Source organism: Salvelinus alpinus, chromosome 21 (assembly GCF_045679555.1).
Source record: "Salvelinus alpinus chromosome 21, SLU_Salpinus.1, whole genome shotgun sequence".
NCBI lineage: Eukaryota > Metazoa > Chordata > Actinopteri > Salmoniformes > Salmonidae > Salvelinus > Salvelinus alpinus.
In genome coordinates, this window is record NC_092106.1 from 15,201,097 (window position 1) to 15,225,310 (window position 24,214).

The window sequence follows — 24,214 nt, forward strand, 5'->3', positions numbered from 1 at the left end:
TAGGGAAGGTATTCAGGGAGGTGATGGAGTCCAGGTGAGTCTGATGACTCGTAGGTGTGCGTAACGATGGTGACAGGTGTGCGCCATAACGAGCAGCCTGGTGACCTAGAGGCCAGAGAGGGAGCACATGTGACAACTGGAAGTCATGGTAAGTATAGTTTGATCAAGAAATCCCCACCCGCAAGCTGTCCTCAAAGGCTTGGACCACAGCATTTCTAGAAATTTCTAGGGCAGTTATTTGTATTTGGCCAAGCACACACACAGAGGCACACACGTGCGCACACACACATACACACACTGATGGGTTCCTGCATTTCACATTTTTACCTAATTGGCTACTTTTTGGAAGATGCTCCGCTGATCAGGGGCCGGAGTTGGGGGCTGGGGTTGGGGCCCGGGGCCCTCCTGTGTGGTATTGAGTTCCAGTGTGGTGGCTGCAGAGCCACCTGGCTGCCCTGAGAATGATAATCTGGCTCAGCTAGAACCTCTTCGGTTCCATTCTCCCTATCTTCCCTGCTGGCTTCCCCCCTGTCCCGTGTGCGCCAGATGTGTGCTGTCTTTGTGTTCCGAAACAACCCCGGAGCATGTGAAGTCCATTATGAAACAAGTTGTCCATGTGTTACTTTTTTTTCCTCATTGTTTGGTTTGTCAAAGGCCTCCCGTCTTGTAATGATGGACTTGTGCTATACTGTAGCCACATCTTGCAAACTCTTTTTGCTATTCAGACCTCGAAGAGGAATTTCTGGCACGGCTATAGACAAGTATGAATTTCAGTGCTTGATTAGAAAGGTTTTTGGAGGGATGAAAGATAAATACTTGATAGGGTATGGACTGATAATGAGGGTTTTTACATGAAAAATGTGCCAAGCAGCAAGTTATTCTCATGGACAGATGAGAATAAAATAATGGGAATGTAGCATATCATGTCTTTCCATGGCATTAAAATACAGCATTTTTTTGTCAATGTGGTTCTACTTTGTAACATCCACTAACAGCTGTTATTTAGTCAGGATCATTTATCATTGTAAGATATTACAATGTACCATCGCACACCATCTAACATATATTTTACCATTTACTTTGCCGTGGCTCAGGAACCAACTGCATATCGTTTCTGATTGCGCATTTGATTGAACTCTGGTTTCTGGTGTTCTCTTGTCTTCAAACCTGCTTAGCACCCAGACAGTGGCTATCAGGTGCATGATGGGAAGTGTGCTGGCAGGGGACAGCAGTGTGGCGGTGGACCAAAATCAATTGGCAGTGTAATGAGATGGCAGCGCGCCAGGTTGCCATGGAGCTCACTTGGGCTGTCCTTCACCGGAGGATTTGTAAATTAAAGAGAGAGAGAAAGATCAGGAGAGAGAGAAACAGAGGGGGATAGAGAGAGAGAGAGAGAGAGAGAGAGAGAGAGAGGGAGAGTGGGAGGTAAAGGAACGAAGAAGGGCAGAGAGAAAAGGGGAGGAGGTGGGAAAAGGGCTGTGCATAGTTAAAATCAAGCCTGTTCGGGGTAGAGAGGGTTGTTATGCAGGAGCGATGAAGAATGAATTAGAGAGAAATAAAAAGACTAGAGTAAGACTCTGTGTGTGTTCTGGTCCTCTTATCCCAACAGCTTGAACTGTTTGTCTTTTCATTTCTTTAGGGCATACTGATTTTACATTTTTCTACAAAATCTTATGTTCAGTAAGGAAAGAAAGGAGCCTCCCTTGTCTGCCAGTATTGATTTCCTTTCCAATTTTCCTTCTCTCTTGCCAAAAGCATGGATGCTTTCTCTGAAAAAACGGAATGGAATTAGTCTGTTTGATTTCAATGTAAATTCACGCATCGCTTCATCATGTTGATGTGTCAATCAGCGGCTGTCATGCAATATGTGGGACAGCAGTTTGTGTCATTACCAAAATGATGTCACTACCACAACAAAATACAACTTTGTTTTGGTATTGACAGTTTCGGTGTGACAATTTAAACCTATTTTCCAAATAACTGTTGCTAATACATTATATTGCCGACACTATTTGTGACAACTGATGACGATTGCCATGAATATATGGAATTTGCTATCCGCTTATGTTCACCATCTTCAAATACTTATTTTGGCCCTTGACTCACTTTATTGGCATGATGCATTTATGTTGTGTTGCTGTACACACACACACACACACACACACACACACACACACACACACACACACACACACACACACACACACACACACACACACACACACACACACACACACACACACACACACACACACACACACACACACACACACACCTGAAGCTCATTACAGTTGCCCACTGCTACTGTACCCGTCAATCCATATTGGGGTTACTATTGCAGTCAATCCACTTCCTGATGTTATCAAGCACCTCATCTGTGATTGGACAGAACTTACACTTTACATTACTGTCTGTTTCCTCCACCCCCTCGCCTTCTTCATCCTCCTCATCCTCCTCCTAGATATAGGTCCTAGCAGCTAGCTAATATGGCCGACAACATCTGTTGCCAGTGAGTGTTTTTTTCTCTCTCCCCTGACTAGCAACTACAGCTAATGCCGGGCTTGCTAAGTAGAGAGGGAGGGCTGTGAAAGGACAGACTGTCGCCGGTGGCAATCGCTCGCAACACCAGCTGTGCCCTCTCCCACTGGGCACTGACGCTCATTTGGGCCAGGTCATCTAAGGACACGGAGAGAGAGGGAGAGAGAGAGGGAGGGGTGGGGAAGAACGAGGAAGGGAGGGAGAAAAGTGGGAGAGGTAAGGAGACAGAGGTGAGGGAGGGAGGGAGGGAGGGAGGGAGGGAGGGAGGGAGGGAGGGAGGGAGGGAGGGCTGGCTGACTGACTGACTGACTGACTGACTGACTGACTGACTGACTCCCTGTAGAAAAGGCAGGAGAAGGAAGGGAGGTTGTGATCCTGGGTCTGCCTCTGGCTCTTTGGGTCTGTGTGCCACAGGGCTGGACAGACAGGCAGCCAGGCAGTGGAGATGGAACATATCTCACAGTGTCACTGGAGAACAAAAGCACTCTTCATCCCTATGCATCCTTCCATACATTGGCTCATATGGCCCTCTCCAGCTTGGCTGGGGTCCGATGATCCTCTTAGTGGTGTCCTGTCCCAATGCCAGACGGACACATTCCTCAGACGTTTATGACAATCCCAGATAACAATCATAAACTCATGATGAGAATTATAGACTATACTAATCAATACCAACTCATGCTAATTGACGTCTCTGGGGTGAGCGATTGTGGCTTGGAAAACTTTTGGTGCTGCTGTGCGTTGTGGAAGAGTAGAGACTGAGCGACTGGGCTGGCTGAGGTGTGGATTAATGCAAGGCATTGGTGGAGGGCTGCCGCAGTAGTGCGTGAGTGGAATATCAGAGAGAGAGAGGGGGAGAAGAGGGAGAGTGAGAAAATTTGCAAAGGGTGAGACACAGTGTCTTCTTACAGTAAATGAACACTCATAGGCTGCATGCACTCAGCGCTTATTTATTTCAATGCACATGTAACAACGTTTCCCCCCACCCTTCATTAGAATTGAGCATGCAGAACACTGTGAATGCTGGTTGCTGGTTCACGTTTGTCGTTAATGGGTATTCTTCAGTGTGTTCTGTTGTTGTCATAGAATTAGTAATGAGTCATTTAATAGGATCTATGTGGTTATTGTGCTCTATTAGCTGGCTGTGTGTGAATCCCTGACAGCCGGGCCGGGGTTATGCCCATGTCAGGGTGTCAGCCTCAGGTTATTGAAGGGGAAGTGGAGACTAGGATTCAGAGAAGTCAGTTCCCACAGTCGGTAACACTTTATTTTACGCCTACAGGTATAACGAATTATGATATGGTTGTAATAGTTGTAATGCATTATAAGACTTGTTATAAGCATACATGACCCCCTTAGTGTCTTATTATCATCTCATAATGATCATGACTAAATACCAGCCATTGTAGAAATGTGGATACATAGATAGACATTATAAGCCTTGTTATAACACATGTTAAAGACTCATACATGCTAATAACAAGTTAACAAGCATTATACCGGCAGTTAAATGTTACCCCAGTCACTTAACTGTGTTTGTGTGTGTGTGTGTGTGTGTGTGTGTGTGTGTGTGTGTGTGTGTGTGTGTGTGTGTGTGTGTGTGTGTGTGTGTGTGTGTGTGTGTGTGTGTGTGTGTGTGTGTGTTTTATCTCCATGCTTGTGTTTGTGCTGTCTGAACACTGATAGTGATAGCTCGCCCTCTATAACAGTACAGAGCAACTAATACTTTATGCCATCATTGTTTTTCCTGACGGCTTATTTTGGGTTTGTCGCTCGTGATTTATATGCGTGTGCATTGCTCAGTGCTATATTTATTCACCTCGGATCGTTAGATGTGCTACAACATGGATGTAATCCAGTGATATACTGTACAGCACAGTGACAGGGTGACACAGGCACTATAACCTGAACCATACTGTATCAATGTACAGTATGGGAGCTCAAATTCAAATACACACACACATGGTCAATAGATATCGGCAGTGTGTGCCAAGCTCCCAAAATGACTTCTTATTTTCTATAAGTCCAGGGCCTAGGCAAACTGCAGATTGGGTATTTATTTTTGGTGCAGGGAAGTCTTCCAAGAAGTGTGTGTGTGCATGTATGTGTGTGTATGTGCGCATGTGTGTGTGTGTGCGCATGTGTGTGTTTGCGCATGTGTGTGTGTGTGCATGTGTGTGTGCGTGTGTGTATGCTTATGCTTGTGTGGTTGTGTGAGTGTCCATGCTTGTGTGTGTGTGTGTGTTTGTTGGGAGGTGTGGGGTGTATGTGTGGGGGGAGAGAGCTAGCAGTAGGAGGACTGTGGTGTACCTGGACTCTCTCTCTCCAGCTGGGGAAGAGAAGCGTTAACGGAAGGGGCGAGGTTAAAGGGGTGAAGGGGCTGGTGCACAACTCCATTTTCCCTTTCGCCGAATTTCCACAGTCTCTTCTTTCTTTCGCTTTTATTCAACAGAGTGAGTCAGTGAAAGAGAGCAAGAGAGAGAGAGAGAGAGAGAGAGAGAGAGAGAGAGAGAGAGAGAGAGAGAGAGATAGAAAGAGAGAGATAGAAAGAGAGAGTGAAAGAGAGAGAATCAAGACAATTTTTTTAAGAGTCGATCTTGGCTTTCTTACAAACAGATGTTGCCTGTCATTTGGCCGTTAAGCAGGCACCCGGTTAGTAGAGTACAGAGGTTTTACTGCCTGAAAATATTAGTTCTTTCTTATTTGTCGTTTCATTATCATGATGAAAATCGAACTCTTATAAACACGGAAATCTGTCTTTATATTTCTTTATTTTTTTGTCTTTTAGTTCTCTCTGTCAGCTTTCCTTCCTCTTCCTTCCTCTCTCTGCCTGTTTTTCTTTGTCTCACTCTTTCTCGCTTTTCTATTGCCTGTTTGATGGGTTCGTTAGTTGCATGTTTGTGTTTTGTTTCCTTGTGGGCCACAGTGGACCTTCTGCCAAGTGCTGTAGGCACCCTGAGTAGAGAGAGAAAACATTTGGAAACAATAAAAAGACAATCGGTAAGTCATTATTAACCTGCTTTCAAGCTCGCTGGTGCTTCTTCCTCGTCTTCCAGCTCTCTCTCTAATAGTTTCTCCAACCTCACAGTTTCAACCGTCGATATAACTTTCTCTTTTTGTGCTGTTTACACTTTTCAGTGCAGCGATAGGGCCTACCTGTACCTACAGTTCCTGGCTGTGCGTTTTGTTTGCATTTCTAGACATTACGAGGTGCTAATGACGTGTCGCGTACCTACCTCTCTTTTAATCTCCCTGCGTTTCAGATTGTCTCCGTGTTGTTGTGTTTGCTTGCTGTCGAGCGATGGTGGTGGCGGTGGTGGTGGCTGTAGTGATCCCTGGCTCTGTGCTCTGTTCTGTCTCTCTGAGAGTGTGTTCACGGTAGCACCCTGGTGCATTTAACCTCTCCACCCCCATGCAGGGGCGAGGGGCTCTGCTCCACTGGGTCTGATGCTAGGGCTTCTAGGGTGTGGTTGGCCCCCTTTTGTCCCACTATTCTCAAGGTGTCTTTTAACTTCTTGGCACAGCCCCACTAACATAATTTGAGGACCTAGGCAGCAGCTTCAAAGTCAAATCTGTTGATCTCAACTCAAGTTGAGGGAAACAAGGAGGAAACCAACTTTGGGCTGTGAAAGTTCAATTTGACTTACGTTTTCTTCTTTTTTAGGCCACTTGTCACTCCATAGTAACCCATACAGGATTATCTGCTAAAATATCTATCATACATCTTCATTTTGATCAATCACATTTTTTTTGCATATTATATTTGTATCTATGAAGAAGTGGATGAATTACATGAAATCAATGAATGACATGAAGCATGCAATTCCATTCAATCCATTGAAGTCTATTCAATCCACATTGCAACTTGAAGAATTTCTCTTTTGGTTTGTTTACTATATACTAGCAACGCTTACAGTATATTTCTTCAATGTGATTTGTGTAGGAGGTAGATACATTGGTCAACACACTGATACACCTGGAGTGAGGCATTTTAGTCTTAAGCTTTGTAGTGTTCGTGTGATTTAATGAATAACTCTTTCCTGGGGATGTGCACTCACTGTTGTGAGCAGGCCAGTAAAATCAACAGCAGACTGATTTGTGGGACTCAAGATCTAAAAAACAAGCAAGGAAATATCATAAATATGGATATTGGAGAAGCTTGCAGTTTAGCCGTCTTTTTGAAATATAATGTAAATAAAACACAAACAGCAGTACCTCTTTGGAGGAGTTTTTCGATTGCAGCAATACTATTTTGTCTTCCTCCACTCAGTTCCGTTAACAACTATACACTGAGGAAGGCAACGTTAATTATCTCCAAATGATGGAAATGATTATGAAACACAACCTTGTTCACAATCGCAACAACTTGTCAAGTAAAACTTCAAAAATATATATTTTTTTACAAATGAGTTAATTTACTATGTTCATTCTCTGCCCATGTAGGATGGGGACAACTCAAATTTGCAGATTTTATAGCTTATATTAGGTTGGGAGTGTCCAATTTGATTAGATATTTTATTGTTTGGAGTAAAAGCAATGTATTTGTAGTAAATCTTCAGTGCTCACGAGAGATGTGTAGCTGTTGTTTTACATGTTTTATTGCAGTCAATACAATTTAATTGAGTTACTTTGATTGCTAGGTTAGACATGATTTTCTGGGAAAAGACTGTACTGAACACAAGGTTTTTGAGAGTACATCTATGCCCAAATACTTGTTTGAACAATTAGTCTGAGTTGTAGTTATCTTATGTACATGTTCTCTTTAGGTTTTAGTGTTGTATGAAAACAGACAATTAGAATATATGGCTAGAAATATAAACTAGTTAAACAGTTTACAGCAAAGCGGGAGTGGATTTTTGAGGAGTTGGACTTTTCCAAACAGGTGATAAAACAGAGTTACAATCAGTGATTGTAAGCCTTAGTGCTATCTGGGATCAGTTTTAGTGATAATACTGATCTGTGTGCTTGCAGTTGAAGAAGAAAACTGAATGATGTTTTATCGGATTGGGTTAGAACACCGGTCATGTTTTTCATTTTGCGTAAAGTATCTATTTCTGAATTAGTGGTTTGGAGTGCTTTGATAATCTATTCATAGCAGAAAAGGGTACTGTCAATTCCTGTGCATATATTCTTTCAGTTCAGCACTCAATATGTAAGCCCAGAGTGACACTTGAGCAATAAGCGGGTCATTTCTTTAGAATTGCAATGTCATTTTTTTTCACTATCAATGTAGCTAATAGGAAAACCTCAGCTGAAGCAAATGTGTTAAAAAGTAGTCATTGACAAAGAGATATTGAGTATTATAATTGTTTACTTAGAATTGACTATAACTTCGGATCATATAGGATTTAGTGTGATTAGACTTTTCTAAGTAATTATTTTTCCAAATGATGTGGCAGCCTTACTGTTTCCTAACACATATATTCTACGCTACATAATCAACTTGTCATTGGAAAGACTATGTCATAATATTGTCCGAACATTGTCATAAACTAACAGTGGAGACTATATTCACTTAAGTCACTATAGTAACCTCATTCCTAACAACTGCAAATATAATTCATTGTAATTTCCATGACACCGCTGCAAGATTATGTTAAAAAGTAGTTAATAAAAAAATCTGTCATATTTTTGTAGAATACACTGAGCACTGCTCAACATTAAATACATAAAAAACTGGATGAAAAAACTATTTGCATATCACCTTTTGCCATTAATAAATGAATCTGTTAACTTGTGTTATTATTCTTATTGCCTCAAGGTATATGATTAGATTTACTCCTTGTGGATACAATTAGTCACCATATCAAGCTTATCTGTGAGAATATATAATAAGTGGTTCCATCATGTTATTAGGTATTGTATACTCTTGACTCCTTACAGTAGATGGACCCAACGTATGGATGGAAGAAACCTGCCCACAGCCACAAACCCGTAGATCCGAACTTGTGCTAACTGACCTCACAAGCTTGATTCTATAGGTCTCTGTCTGTGTGGCCCATGCAGCTGACCTTCACCCAAACTGTTGCACTCTTGAATCCATGGATATTAGTGTTAACCAATAGGACGGCAGACTTTTTTATCTCTTTGTAATGAGACAGGTATGTCATATAGTATCTTAAGATCGTTCTTCAATACTATACCGTTCCAGGCACTAAAAGGCTATTAGGTATGGTGGAATGTCTCTCCTCTACTCAATTTAAATATTGGCAATTTAGCAGATTCGTTTGCAGACGCTTTTATCCAAAGCAGCTTAAAGTTGACAGTGACCCAGTAGGCTACATTTAGTACATGTTATTGTGATCCGTGTGTGAATGGAACCCACAACCCTGGCATTGCCAGCAGCACCATGCTCTAACCCACTGATCCATTGGAACCACAATCAGCAACTCACTGTTATCGCTGTCGCCAAGACCCTTGCTACCCAGTGACTCCAGGACTGCGGTACTGCTTGCTCCCAGGCTGAGGTAGTAGGTTGTATAGTTGAGAATTACACCCCGGGAGATAACTGTACAACCTCCTAGCTTCCCCTGTGGCAGGCACAACTCCTGCCCACGGGGCAGCCTGCTGCAAGGAGCCAACAACCTGATGACTCAGCATCTCCAAACCTCAAACTGAGAGAAGTGAGAGAAGAGAGAAGGAGTGCTCAACTCAACAAGTTTGGAAGTTTCCTCTTGTTAACCCAGGTTTTCTTTAAAAAAGTGCCCTAGTATCGGTCCCACTTTATTTATGAAGAGTTTATAAAGGTTTTGTAGAGTTTATTCATAGTTTATTAATGGTGAAGGAATCCTTTATTGAGAGTTTATAAATCAGTAATAAACAGTTATAACTTGGTTGAAATTGTAGAATCGTGATTTATGGTATAGCTCAGACAAGCAGTGATGTGCTAGCCGAAGCACTCTGGCAAAGGGAACAGTCTATAAACTAATTAGAAATCCTTTGAATAGGATACCTTCATGTAAAGCCTTACCAACGGTTTTAGTTGAACCATGATGACTTCATTAGGTCTGTCTAAGACTACTTGATATAGCCGCCAGGAGTGGACGGTCAACAAATGGAAGATTCTTGATAATTCATCTTATTCCATTGAGTGTCTTGAATATCTCTATCATATGTCTAGTCACAGGGCTCAGAGATCCGATCTGTCTAATAAATGACTAACTAGTAAACTCTAGAAGAGTTCCAGTTGAGGTTCGAATCTGTTTTTTAACATTATTTCATCGTGTTTTTGTTATTACTGTAAGAAATTTGAAAGTGAGTGCGTTTAGATGTGCTATCGTCTCCTCTTCCACATATTTTCATACATGTCAACTCTCTGAGAGGTACCATAGATGAGAAACACAGTCAACAGAAATGCTCCAGTACACCTTACAAAACAATAACCAAAAACTGTTAAGAATGATGCTGGTACTACTGGTAATATAGACGTGTGTATGTGAGCCGCTCATCAAAAATCTATGCATAAACTGTATAATAAACATTTACAATTCAGCTGTGATGGAAAGCCAAGCATACACAGCTTTGTTGAGACCAGGCTCTACTGCTAATGCACTCCGGTCTGAGAGTTATGATGCACCTTTTACGTCATCACTACCCATCAATTAAAGTACTATGCCATATTTACCTAACACATTAATGCAAAACAAAATATGCGGTTCCAAAGAGAACTGATAGAGACAAATGTGACATTGACCTTTTAGATTTTAGATAAAAGTAGTGTCGTTATTTCATATAATCATGGAATTATTTCTTATTTCCACTCCTTACTATCCTTTTGGAGGAGATTACTGTATGTGAGAATATGTAGGTCTGTAAGAAACCTACCGTGTAGGCTATCACCTTCTAAGAAGTATGTGAGAGAAGCTGCACTATAATATTTGCTATTCCTTTGAAAGTTATAACAAAATCCCTGTACTGTATATATAATCTGTTGAAGCCTGCAAGCCATCTCCCTGCCTGTCTCCCAATTCATGATTTGGAGGATGCAGTTATTGGTTGTTGTAATAGAACAAAAGGCTGCCCCCTGTTGGTCAAACCACTGTGCTATCATACAGTTGGATACAGGTTTAGACAGTGACTGCTGGGCAAATGAAGAGAACAATGAGACTCCATCTCAAGGTTCAGATTTATCCTAAATGCTCAGTATAGTGTATGTGTGTGTCTTACTTATCTGTGAGTGTGTGTGCGCGCACACACGTGAGCATGTCCGTACATGCATGCCAGCATGTGCACCAGCGTGTGTGTGACTGTGTGTCTGTGCGTGCCTTTGTGTGTGTGTGCCTATGTGAATGTGTGTGTTTGTGTGTTTTGGGGGTGGCTGTCATGGCCTGTGTGCTGTGTAATCTCAGTCTTGATGCACTAATCCAAACCAGATCTGTGTGTGTGAGAGGGTCCAGAGCACAGAGGGTTGCTCTCTCGCCGCTGCTCTCGCCGCTGCTAATCATAGCCAAAGGAAAAGAGATGTGACATAAAAACAAGTGTTTCAGCCCAGGACCTCCACTCCAAGGCACGTCTGTGCACTCAATCAATTTTCTCTTTTGATAATCAAATGTCTTTTCAACACATTGGTTATCACCATACTCTGTTCTCAAACGGATTATGTTTTAAGGCATGTACAATGGTTCAATTCTATCGTAGCTATGTTGAAGACTTGTTAAAGTGTAAAGTGTTGTCAAGGCAAGCTACTACATTGTAATTGTAGAAGCTACGGTATACCAAAAGATCTACAAAGATCTCTTACTTATACCTGAATCATGGTTATGAATTAGTATTTGAATGAATGTTGTCACAGTTCAGTAACAGACTTAGACAATCACTGAAAATACCTCCGGGATGTGCTCATGCCAACCATATTATTTATTTGTAGGATTTGATAGGGATGTGCTTAGCTGTCTATTTAATATTCCAACTTGTCTTTATAGCATTGCTTTTATCAATTTCAAACTTCCCTGCAGATTTTTCAATAGTGAATGTTCACCCTACTGTATGAATGGGGTGGCAGGTAGCCTAATGGTTAGAGCGTTGGACTAATATCCTAAAAGGTTGGAAGATCGAATCCCTGAGCTGACAAGGTAAAAATCTGCCGTTCTGCACCTGAACAAGGCAGTTAACCCACTGTTCCTAGGCCGCCATTGAAAATAAGAATTTGTTCTTAACTGACTTGCCTAGTTAAATAAAATCATATTTTTCGTTCGTCCTTCCCTGTACCCTACCTGCTCCTAGTCCCCATAGAAATATAAAGTACCATTTCCAGAAGTGCTGTTTCCAGCATCTATAAACCTGACTGACAGTATGTTGCTGTATGTTACACATCTGTTAGTGTTTAACTGTGACTGCCTCTGTACAGAATGCACCTTTGTTAAGCATTTATGAATAAAGACTTCCACAACAAATAGAAGTGCCCTCTTTACGGCTTTGACAGGATACTGTCCACATGTGTGACACATGTCAATCACACTCACCACATGGAGCCTACTCTGTTTCAGACACCTACCTACACAATATTGTGTTACCGTGTTGTGCTACATTTGATTGTGTTTGTGTTGTACACTTTGGTGTATGGTATGACACAGGCTGGTTTCTTTGACAGATCTGGGTCTGTGCTGACATACTGTAAGTCCTTCATTATTTATTTCTGAAGATCTTAATAAGAATCTAAATTAGAGCACTGCATCAACTCCAATGAATCGTCAGCCTCCCAAGTGCAATGGCATTTTTGTTTGTCTTGTTGCTTGTTTTGTTATTCCTTTTTGCATGAATTAATCAAGCCATGCTGTGTACAGACACTGTCTGTCTGACTGTGTGTGTGTGTGTGTGTGTGTGTGTGTGTGTGTGTGTGTGCGTGTGTGCGTGTGTGTGTGTGTGTGTGTGTGCGTGCGTGCGTGCGTGCGTGCGTTTTTTTGCGTGCACATGTCTTTGTCTGTTTGCTGTGCGTTTGTCAGTTTGCTGTGTGTTCTCGGCGCCTGTCAAAGCCAGTCTAATATTAGCGGCTCATTGATCGCTGGCTGTTTCTGGACGAAAAGATGGTGATAAATGAGGATAGCTGCGGTGGGGTGGGGGGTGGGGGGGGGCAGTGGGCGCTCTCAAAACGCTAGCGAAAACGTAAAAGTGGTAGCATCAGGCTTTTTTTAAGTGAGAGAAAGAGAGAGAACCGTCGGCACTGAGCCTTCATTGCAGTCCAAACAGGAGAAGCCAATACAATGCACAGTCTGTGAGACAGCAGTCAAAGAGGATTGGAGATTAGTTAGCCGGAGCAGACGCGCCCAGAGAGGGAAAGATGAAGAGAGAGAGTGAGCAGAGAGAAATGAAGAGGGCAGTGTGGTCTAGGGAATTTTTTCTCTCCCCGTCGTTGAATTGAACCTACATTGTGTTGTACGTCGCCAGCCTCCCCCTCAGCTATATTTGTCCCTCCCCCATCATCTCTCCCTCGCTCTCTCCCCCTCTCTTTCCGCTCTCCGTATCAAAGCCTGGGGGAGCCAGTGGAGATTAAATGTAGCCTCTATAAGCCAAGCACATCATGTAGCTATGTTTCTATGACCTGCTCTCTCTTTCTGCTCTCTCTCTCCTCTCATTCTCTTTTTGAAGGATAGTGTTAATGATGTCGGGCATGTGTGAGGTAGTGAGGCAGTGAGAGAGAGAGACACAGAGAGGGAGGGAAAGTGAGAGAGACCGTATGAGACAGAGAGGAATACGTGCAAGAAGAAAATCAAGGAAAACAGAGGATTTGTTGACGGGAAACAGACTTGAATAAAACACTGAAAAGGTGGAAAAGCGAGAGGCGGCCGACTTTCTCATTCCCCCTCCTCATCTCCCTCCTCCTCCTCCTCCTTAGCCTCCTCCTCCTCCTTCTCCTCTCTTTCTGTCTCTATCTCTATCTGTCTCTCCGGCTGATACAACAGAGAAGTGGGCCTCTTGTTTTAAATTATTACATCTGAGCAGGCAAATTACTGGATAATATTTCCACATTTTTTGGGAAAAATATTTTTTCGTCTCCTGCCATTCAGCATGAAGACGAGAGTGGGAGACCTGGGATTCACAGTTTTCTGTGTTTCTGTTCTGCACTGAGAGAAAGAGAGGGAGGGGGTGAAATAAAATGTATCAATGTTAGCGAGGGAAGCAGAACAGCAGCAACATCCATTGATGCATTTTGTCTTTTAATTAGTTTGGATATTTTTGGGCTCTTGTGGCATATACGACAACAAACTGTTAATTTTCTTCTAACCTGAACTGGATATGAAATAGGGATATACAACTGAGTAAAGGCGGCATAGGTTAACAGCAGCGAAACAAAGTGAGTGAACATGTGTGTGTGTGTGTGTGTGTGTGTGTGTGTGTGTGTGTGTGTGTGTGTGTGTGTGTGTGTGTGTGTGTGTGTGTGTGTGTGTGTGTGTGTGTGTGTGTGTGTGTGTGTGTGTGTGTGTGTGTGTGTGTGTGTGTGTGTGTGTGTGTGTGTTCCTCCTCTCCCCCTCTCTCTCAGTGAGCCAACAGACTGGTATGCTTCACTGGTGCTGTGGCCCTGGCTGCAAGCGGTGGTAGGGCTCACTCTCATCCTCTCTTCTAACTCTCTGTTCTCTCTCCTTTTTTCATACCTGCTTTTTATCACCATCGCCATCTTTTTATTGTTATTCTGAACTTTTCCGTTCACTTAAACCCCTGGGAGTAGCCTCTCGTTTTCTCCGAGTCATTTCCCTCTCTCTTTCTGTCTGTACACGGTGGTTTCTTCATCAGCCTCACCACCCATCCTCTCTAATCCTTTTCTTATATCTGTCCGTCGGTTCGCTTCGTCTCCCTGTCATTGACCGACACATTGCTCACCACTCATGCCACTTTCATCCTGTAACCGTCTGTAAAGCCTGCAAGATCTTGTCCGAAACCTTGTCGACATGAGTTTAAACCTGAGTTAGTTTCTCTCTCTTTCTCTCTTTCTCTGTGTGTCGAGCAGGCTGCAACAAGGGACAAGGGCTGGTGCCTCCTCATTACGAACCAGACCTGGGTAAGTTGATTGAAGCTGTTTTCCTGCCGCTCTCTCGTTTTTTCTCTCGATCTATGTAACTTATGGCTGTAGATTTAGACTGCCTGCCTCCCTTACACCTCTCTGTCTCAAACTGGTCGTGGTAGGTTCAGTGTGGATTCATATTCAACCATCCTCGTGCACATATCCAGATCATCGCTCTGCCCTCCTAATATTGAAATGAAACGAGCAACATGAATGTTTCAAGATAAACTGACTTTGTGTTCTTTTGCTTGGGTATTCTGGATCGTAGTTTTCAATCAGTGGTTGGTGTCCTGCTGGCTGCTTGAATCCAGGATTTCTGTCTGACCATCGCTTAATAACTGGCAGCTGCAGCTTAGGAACAGAGAGCATGGGAGCTTCAGGAACCGAGGGCTAGCGTTGGGTTTACCTGGAGCATTTTTCAAAGTGCTGTATTGTTTCACCTGGGGGGGTGGGGAGAGACACAGACAGGGACATAGGGAGAGAGAGAGAGAGAGAGAGTCGGTGGGAGGCGGGGGTCTCTCCAGAGGGAGAGAGAGAGGCAGAGGGGGGAGGGGGAGATTGGTCAATGTTGTGTCTGGCTTATGGTTGCACTTGTTGTATGTTATACAGACAGGGAGCCAGAGAAGGGGGGAATGCATTGCAGATATACCTCACGGAAGGAAGCCTTTATTTTCATGGATATCGTGTGTTTGTTTCTAGTCTATTTGGTACTCTCAAGCCAGCATGATTCATTCGACTCACAGTCTGTCTGGGAGTAGAAATAGTACAACTATAAAATGTGCCTCTCGCAATCCCTGAGACCCTAACTTGTGACGTTGTGCTCTCATGTCCACGGGTTAGGCTCTCGGGAGCTGGGAGTGGTGCGCTGTCGTCCCGTCTGTCGCTCTCTCTGCAAGACAAAGGCGTTTCAGACTGTCAAACGTACATAGACACACTAGATTGTCAGAGAAAGGAAATCGTCTGGAATGAAAAGTGAAAAAAGGTTAGCTGGAATCAGGCGTCAGTGTATGTGGGGGGGGGGGGGGGGTCGAAGGAATGCCGGCTCGAGGGTCATGTGACACAATGGTGGGTTGAAATCAGCTGAGGAATCTTTGTGGTGGGGTGGAAGATGGAGGGGGGAGCTTACGTTCAGCGTTTAAGCTAACGTTACCAATCCTGCACTTGTGTCTGAGGCCCACAGAAAAACTAAACTAGCCACTGATCCTGTCTGCTCTGTTATTCCTTTGTCTTTCTTCTGGCGACTGGGAAAGTATTTCTTTCTGTTTCTGTCCATGCCTTATTCTGTCTTGAGAGCAGCACAAAGTACTGTGGAGAGCGTGAACCTATAACAGCTCGGTACACCTGTGTTTGACCTCATGGAACCCTCGTCTTCATGCACACACACGATCGCCGTGCATACACACACACAAGGTAGAGCTCTTTGTGTGCAGAGAGAGTACGTTCGCAGGTGTTTGTATATCAGAGAGCCTGTATGTTAGCAGTTAATACCATGTCACATTGATTGAGTCTGTATGCTGTTGCTGTGCTGTATCGGATGTAGTGTAACGTTCTTTTTTAACGGAGCAGCTAGCAAATTCTAATGTATCTGCAAAATGACTTGAAATAACTGCAAGTTTGTTGGGTTTGTACTGGCTTTAGGGACAGCAAACTGAACACACCCAGCTTCTGATAGCAACGGGGCTAACATGCGTACAGCTAACATACATCTTTTGTTTGCATTCTGCCCTTGACTAGACATTCATTTTTACAGTCCTCATAACATTGTCTATTGTCAACAATGCTTGGTGTGATTAGGCTCATGCTAATAAAAGCACTGTGGATTCTCCCTCTGTGAGCCATGCTGGAAGGGTAGAGAAACTGTGTTTCAGAACAGCGACTCCATGATAGCCTCGGCCCATCCCCTCATTGCTGCACTGGCCCATCCCCTCATTGCTGCGCTGCAGGAGTATGTTCTTCCTCTCACTGCTAACCTCTTTGTGCTGGCTGTGTAAAATGGCACCCTTTCAGGACTCCTCACCAGTGTGACAGTGTGCATAAGGACTTAGTGCTGCAGAACAGTAGCCCTCAGTCAGATATCCCTACACCGGCCGACGTGTGTGTGTGTGTGTGTGCGTGTGCGTGTGCGTGTGCGTGTGCGTGTGTGTCATTACCTGCTTGCGCACTGCAGTGTGTGTTTGCAAACTTAAACTTATTTATTCTGTACTACTATAACTAAGTATAGCAGAGATGCAATAACAACAGCTGCCCCTGTGAGGTGTGTGTGTGTGTGTGTGTGTGTGTGAGTGAGTGAGTATGTGTGTGTGTGTGTGTGTGTGTGTGTGTGTGTGTGTGTGTGTGTGTGTGTGTGTGTGTGTGTGTGTGTGTGTGTGTGTGTGTGTGTGTGTGTGTGTGTGTGTGTGTGTGTGTGTGTGTGTGTGTGTGTGTGTGTGTGTGTCGTTAACTGCTAGTGCACTGCAGTGTGGGCAACCCGGTGTAACAAGCAGTCTCATCCATGTACCATGTGGCACAGATAGCTCACCCCTGGGTCAGACATTCTCACCACTAACTTATTAACATAGCTCACCCCTGGGTCAGACATTCTCACCACTAGCTTATTAACATAGCTCACCCCTGGGTCAGACATTCTCACCACTAACTTATTAACATAGCTCACCCCTGGGTCAGACATTCTCACCACTAGCTTATTAACATAGCTCACCCCTGGGTCAGACATTCTCACCACTAACTTAATAACATAGCTCACCCCTGGGTCAGACATTCTCACCACTAGCTTATTAACATAGCTCACCCCTGGGTCAGACATTCTCACCACTAGCTTATTAACATAGCTCACCCCTGGGTCAGACATTTTCACCACTAACTTATTAACATAGCTCACCCCTGGGTCAGACATTCTCACCACTAGCTTATTAACATAGCTCACCCCTGGGTCAGACATTTTCACCACTAGCTTATTAACATAGCTCACCCCTGGGTCAGACATTTTCACCACTAACTTATTAACATAGTTCACCCCTGGGTCAGACATTCTCACCACTAGCTTATTAACATAGTTCACCCCTGGGTCAGACATTCTCACCACTAGCTTATTAACATAGCTCACCCCTGGGTCAGACATTCTCACCACTAGCTTATTAACATAGCTCACCCCTGGGTTCGACATTCTCACCACTAGCTTATTAACATAGCTCACCCCTGGGTCAGACATTCTCACCACTAGCTTATTAACATAGCTCACCCCTGGGTCAGACATTCTCACCACTAACTTATTAACATAGCTCACCCCTGGGTCAGACATTCTCACCACTAGCTTATTAACATAGCTCACCCCTGGGTCAGACATTCTCACCACTAGCTTATTAACATAGCTCACCCCTGGGTCAGACATTTTCACCACTAGCTTATTAACATAGCTCACCCCTGGTCAGACATTCTCACCACTAGCTTATTAACATAGTTCACCCCTGGGTCAGACATTCTCACCACTAGCTTATTAACATAGCTCACCCCTGGGTCAGACATTCTCACCACTAGCTTATTAACATAGCTCACCCCTGGGTTCAGACATTCTCACCACTAGCTTATTAACATAGCTCACCCCTGGGTCAGACATTCTCACCACTATCTTATTAACATAGCTCACCCCTGGGTCAGACATTCTCACCACTAACTTATTAACATAGCTCACCCCTGGGTCAGACATTCTCACCACTAGCTTATTAACATAGCTCACCCCTGGGTCAGACATTCTCACCACTAGCTTATTAACATAGCTCACCCCTGGGTCAGACATTTTCACCACTAGCTTATTAACATAGCTCACCCCTGGGTCAGACATTCTCACCACTAGCTTATTAACATAGTTCACCCCTGGGTCAGACATTCTCACCACTAGCTTATTAACATAGCTCACCCCTGGGTCAGACATTCTCACCACTAGCTTATTAACATAGCTCACCCCTGGGTCAGACATTCTCACCACTAGCTTATTAACATAGCTCACCCCTGGGTCAGACATTTTCACCACTAGCTTATTAACATAGCTCACCCCTGGTCAGACATTCTCACCACTAGCTTATTAACATAGTTCACCCCTGGGTCAGACATTCTCGTGGTCCCGTGTGGCTCAGTTGGTAGAGCATGGCGCTTGCAACGCCAGGGTTGTGGGTTCATTCCCCACGGGGGGACCAGGATGAATATGTATGAACTTTCCAAATTGTAAGTCGCTCTGGATAAGAGCGTCAGCTAAATGACTTAAATGTAAATGTAAATGTATTAACATAGCTCACCCCTGGGTCAGACATTTTCACCACTAACTTAATAACATAGCTCACCCCTGGGTCAGACATTCTCACCACTAGCTTATTAACATAGCTCACCCCTGGCTCAGACATTCTCACCACTAACATATTAACATAGCTCACCCCTGGGTCAGACATTCTCACCACTAGCTTATTAACATAGCTCACCCCTGGGTCAGACATTCTCACCACTAGCTTATTAACATAGCTCACCCCTGGGTCAGACATTTTCACCACTAGCTTATTAACATAGCTCACCCCTGGTCAGACATTCTCACCACTAGCTTATTAACATAGTTCACCCCTGGGTCAGACATTCTCACCACTAGCTTATTAACATAGCTCACCCCTGGGTCAGACATTCTCACCACTAGCTTATTAACATAGCTCACCCCTGGGTCAGACATTCTCACCACTAGCTTATTAACATAGCTCACCCCTGGGTCAGACATTCTCACCACTAGCTTATTAACATAGCTCACCCCTGGGTCAGACATTTTCACCACTAACTTAATAACATAGCTCACCCCTGGGTCAGACATTCTCACCACTAGCTTATTAACATAGCTCACCCCTGGGTCAGACATTCTCACCACTAACATATTAACATAGCTCACCCCTGGGTCAGACATTCTCACCACTAGCTTATTAACATAGCTCACCCCTGGGTCAGACATTCTCACCACTAGCTTATTAACATAGCTCACCCCTGGGTCAGACATTTTCACCACTAACTTAATAACATAGCTCACCCCTGGGTCAGACATTCTCACCACTAGCTTATTAACATAGCTCATCCCTGGGTCAGCCATTTTCACCACTAACTTAATAACATAGCTCACCCCTGGGTCAGACATTCTCACCACTAGCTTATTAACATAGCTCACCCCTGGGTTAGACATTCTCACCACTAACTTATTAACATAGCTCACCCCTGGGTCAGACATTCTCACCACTAGCTTATTAACATAGCTCACCCCTGGGTCAGACATTCTCACCACTAGCTTATTAACATAGCTCACCCCTGGGTCAGACATTTTCACCACTAACTTAATAACATAGCTCACCCCTGGGTCAGACATTCTCACCACTAGCTTATTAACATAGCTCACCCCTGGGTCAGACATTCTCACCACTAACTTATTAACATAGTTCACCCCTGGGTCAGACATTCTCACCACTAGCTTATTAACATAGCTCACCCCTGGGTCAGACATTCTCACCACTAGCTTATTAACATAGCTCACCCCTGGGTGAGACATTTTCACCACTAACTTAATAACATAGCTCACCCCTGGGTCAGACATTCTCACCACTAGCTTATTAACATAGCTCACCCCTGGGTCAGACATTTTCACCACTAACTTATTAACATAGCTCACCCCTGGGTCAGACATTCTCACCACTAGCTTATTAACATAGAAAGTCTAACATGTTTTAAATCCGCATTGTCGATTCACACACAATGGTTCGGTGTGGTTCGAGGGGAGAGGGAAATGTGTCAAATGTTGCATTTATTTTTGCAGCAGACACTGTGTTAGGGTATAGCGCTATAAGGTGCAAATTTGCACTGTAAAGGTCTAGTCCAGGTAACTGTCTCGTCTTTGAGAATTTTTCCGGGTCGCTCAACGGACTGAACTGGGTTTCTAATGGAAATCTTTGCTCGTCTGTTGCTGCTAGAGCTCTCTTCTTGCATAAAAAAGGGAAACCTATTTCGAGCCTCCGCCTCAGCCCTGTGACAAACAGTTTTATTTGTTTAGCATGGTAAGCAAACAGCAGAGCTGAGGCGTCTCGCCCCGATCTGAAGCGTTGCAGTGCAGAGACAGAGCTGTCTGGCTACAGCTCCATTGTCGGATTGTGTCTCGCTCACCCTCACAGCCCCAGTCTGTTCACGTTGCTTCCCTACCACTGCACTGGGGTAGGCGGACATGCGCGTGCCCGCATGCAAACACACAGGCCTGAGCCTTCTTAAGGTGGACTGGGCAGTAGGACATTCAGTGTGTGTACTGTATGTGTGCGTGTGTGTGTGTGTGTGTGTGTGTGTGTGTGTGTGTGTGTGTGTGTGTGTGTGTGTGTGTGTGTGTGTGTGTGTGTGTGTGTGTGTGTGTGTGTGTGTGTGTGTGTGTGTGTGTGTGTGTGTGTGTGTGTGTGTGTGTGTGTGTGAACAAAGGGTTCTGCACTAGGGCTGTTCAGGTGGAGCAGACAATGTCGATGGCTCCTTTGTATCTCGCCTGGTGACGGCTATGATACCGGGCAGAACATACTGGTGCCGACTAGCGAGTAGCGTGTACTGGGCCAGGAGTGTCCTTTGTGCTAGCATCTTTGCTCCAGAACACGCAGCAGCAGGAGTTTACAGTCCCCATTCCGCAGTTTCCGCCACTGCGGAATGGGAAACACCCTTCGGTTTCTGCAGTTCTACTTGTAGGCTATTGGTACACATGCTGCACGACTCTGCACAGGCCAGTGTGGAGAAATAAGCTTGGAAATATCAATAACCGGATAGTGTGAGGAGAGTTGATGAGCTGTGCTGTAGTCTGAGAGCTGAAACAACAGGTTAACGAGACAAGATGGCGCAGGCAGCCACAAATGGATCCTTGCACTGCACTAGAATAAGTGTGACCAACTATAAGCTGCACCAAGTTTCAAGTTTTATTAGTCGTATGTACAGGATACACATGGTATACAACGAAATGCTTACTTTCAGGTTCCTTCTCGACAATACAACAACAATAAGAAATAATAAAAGATAAGAATATGAACATAAGGTAAATGGCTCAGTATTAAGATTTTAGCCTAAAAGTAATACCAAAGCTATGAACAATGAAACCAGTTCAATCAAAAGGTGGCAAATGACTAGTAAAGTTTTGTGGTATGAAGAGGAGTGGATCCTGACGTACTTGTAACTGGATTTGAGGATGAACATTTTGGACAGATTTTTTTTTTCATGGACCAATAAATAGGGTTGTCTGGCAGCAGCTTAGAGTATCCTCACAGTGCTCTCTCGCTCTCTGCAATCAGGACAGCTCAGACTTAGAATCACTCTGTTGGAGCCCAAACTCAAAGAATTACAGCAGGGAATCTTTCTTAACGTCCCTTTTAAGTGGAGGGTAATTACATTAGGGGCCTTTGTACACAAGCAGAAAACATGATGGTCTGCAAACAGAGAGATCAGCACTGTCTCTCCCTCTCTCTCTCTCTCTCTCTCTCTCTCTCTCTCTCTCTCTCTCTCTCTCTCTCTCTCTCTCTCTCTCTCTCTCTCTCTCTCTCTCTCTCTCTCATACTACACACACACACACACACACACACACACACACACACACATCACACACACACACACACACACACACACACACACACACACACACACACACACACACACACACACACACACACACACACACACACACACACACACACACACACACAGACACACACGGCCCAGCTGTGTAACTAGTTTATTAGATAATGAGCAGGTAGGAGAGACAGTGTCGTCTACTTGGCCATCTGTGAGGGCACCTCCCTGTTCAGGTTAAAGGAGCTTTAGGATTAAACACTCCCACCACGCTATGTGGATTAATCACTACTCAGGACTAATCGAATTAATCCAAGAGGGATATGTCACCAGTGTATGCCAACAGTCGCCACAGTCTCCTCTAACCTCATGGCACCCTATTCACTTTATAACACACTACTTTTACCTAGAGCGCACCCTATTCCCCATACAGTCCCCTACTTTTGGCCAGAGTCCAGCCTGTTTCCTATCTAGTGCACTCCAAAGGCTCTGGACAAAAGTGGTGCACTATATAGGGACTAAGGTGGTATGTCAGATATGGCCTGTTTCCAATGTGATGTGGAGGAAGAGGGAAGGCTTTCCATCCTCTTACAGCATCTGAAGCCACACAGTGTCTCATTTAACATATTCTGGTCAAGTCAGGTCTATCAACAGCGAGAGGAGCCATGGAAATCCCCCTGCTTAGAGTCAAGAGAACGATTGGTTGATCCTCTTCTCTCCTTCTCTTTGTTCTCTTTTTCTCTTTCTTTCTTTTCCTTTTTCTTTCTGTCTACTGATTGCGTCCCTCCTCTCTCTCTTTGTCTTTTTCTCCCTCTCTCTCTCTCTCGTTCTCTTTCTTTCTCTCCTATTTCTCACAGGCACAGATACAGACACAAACACACAGACAGACAAATACACACAACCAACATTCTCCAGTCTCTCAAGTTTAACCCTGAGAGGGGCATGTGTAATTATTGTGATTAATGGATAATCTATGATAGGCTTTATCTTTGGATTCATCTACACAGGTGCATTCCCCTATGGCTATCCCAAAGAATAACCCTTCTGTACAAAATATAGCCACTATCTTGTGTGTAAGCACTCTTTCTATTCATGATCTGAGCTACTGTTTTATCTGTTGCAGATTTCACTAAGTCGATCTCAAATCATATTCTTTATCATAGAAACAAGTCTGGTTTTGATTATCACCCAGTCTGAATTGCCCTTATTGAAATCGTTCAGATTTGATTTTTGAATCATTCCCAAAATGTCTTCAATTTATCTGGTAAACTATACATGTGAAGATCTGTTTAGAAACACTTCTAAAACCATTCTCAGGTACTTTGTTAACCATTAGTAAACATATCATGTGGGTGTAAACCATGAACGATAACTTTACTTACAGCCAGTGTGTATAATGCTTCATTACTTGTTATAAGAATAATGAGCCACAGGGCCCTGTTTAGCGCAATCATGTGACATGCCTGGATTTGAACCTTTATTTAAAGCTTTTTCATCAAACTGTCCCACATTCTTTTTATGTCAGATGGTCTGGATAATGTCTTATTATAATATTTATAATATGCTATGTATTTAATATGCTGTAAAAAAAAAAATACAGACAAAGAAATAGCTGTTATTTGGTCAGAATAGCTTACTATTGTTTAATGAAGTAACAACGACCTACATATGTTCAGCAAATCATTAACAGGTGATTTATAAATGATCTATAAATGGCTTTTAAATTAACGTTATTATAAAGTGTTACCATCATTTGCCTAGCAAATACAATACCCAAATTCCCCTTTTTGATGAAAAAGAAAGCTGTTTATTACTGAAAATGTGTGATGAATGTCTCCTGTGTTATTGTAGTGAACCTACAGAAAATAAGACATTTTAAAGATTCATGTTTTATGATAAATTATAACTAGCTATGAGATCAAATCAAATGTATTTATTTATTTACTACTATGAATGGTTAAAAATGCAAAAGGCATAAGCTACGAATGTGTACCTTATGATGCTGTTAATCGGTACGTCTGTTTTTTAATCTGCTGCTGTGCTTTTGTTACATAGTTTTTCCATACAGAATTAATAAGAGTTGGCAAG

The 24,214-nt window shown here is 43.5% G+C and overlaps 1 long non-coding RNA gene across 5 annotated transcripts in view; it reads left to right on the forward strand.

Annotated features, from left to right (window-relative positions):
* Positions 1–24,214, forward strand: part of LOC139548581 (uncharacterized) — a 138,121-nt gene that overhangs the window by 77,155 nt on the left and 36,752 nt on the right. For 2 of the 5 annotated variants that reach the window (XR_011669719.1, XR_011669721.1), the window contains 2 exons: positions 14,015–14,069; positions 14,480–14,530. The exons of 1 other annotated variant lie outside the window; for it this stretch is intronic. This is a non-coding gene — a long non-coding RNA (uncharacterized lncRNA). Of the gene's footprint in view, positions 1–12,645; positions 13,829–14,014; positions 14,070–14,479; positions 14,531–24,214 lie in introns of those variants that run through there. 2 more of the 5 variants (XR_011669722.1, XR_011669720.1) reach the window with 2 other exon arrangements.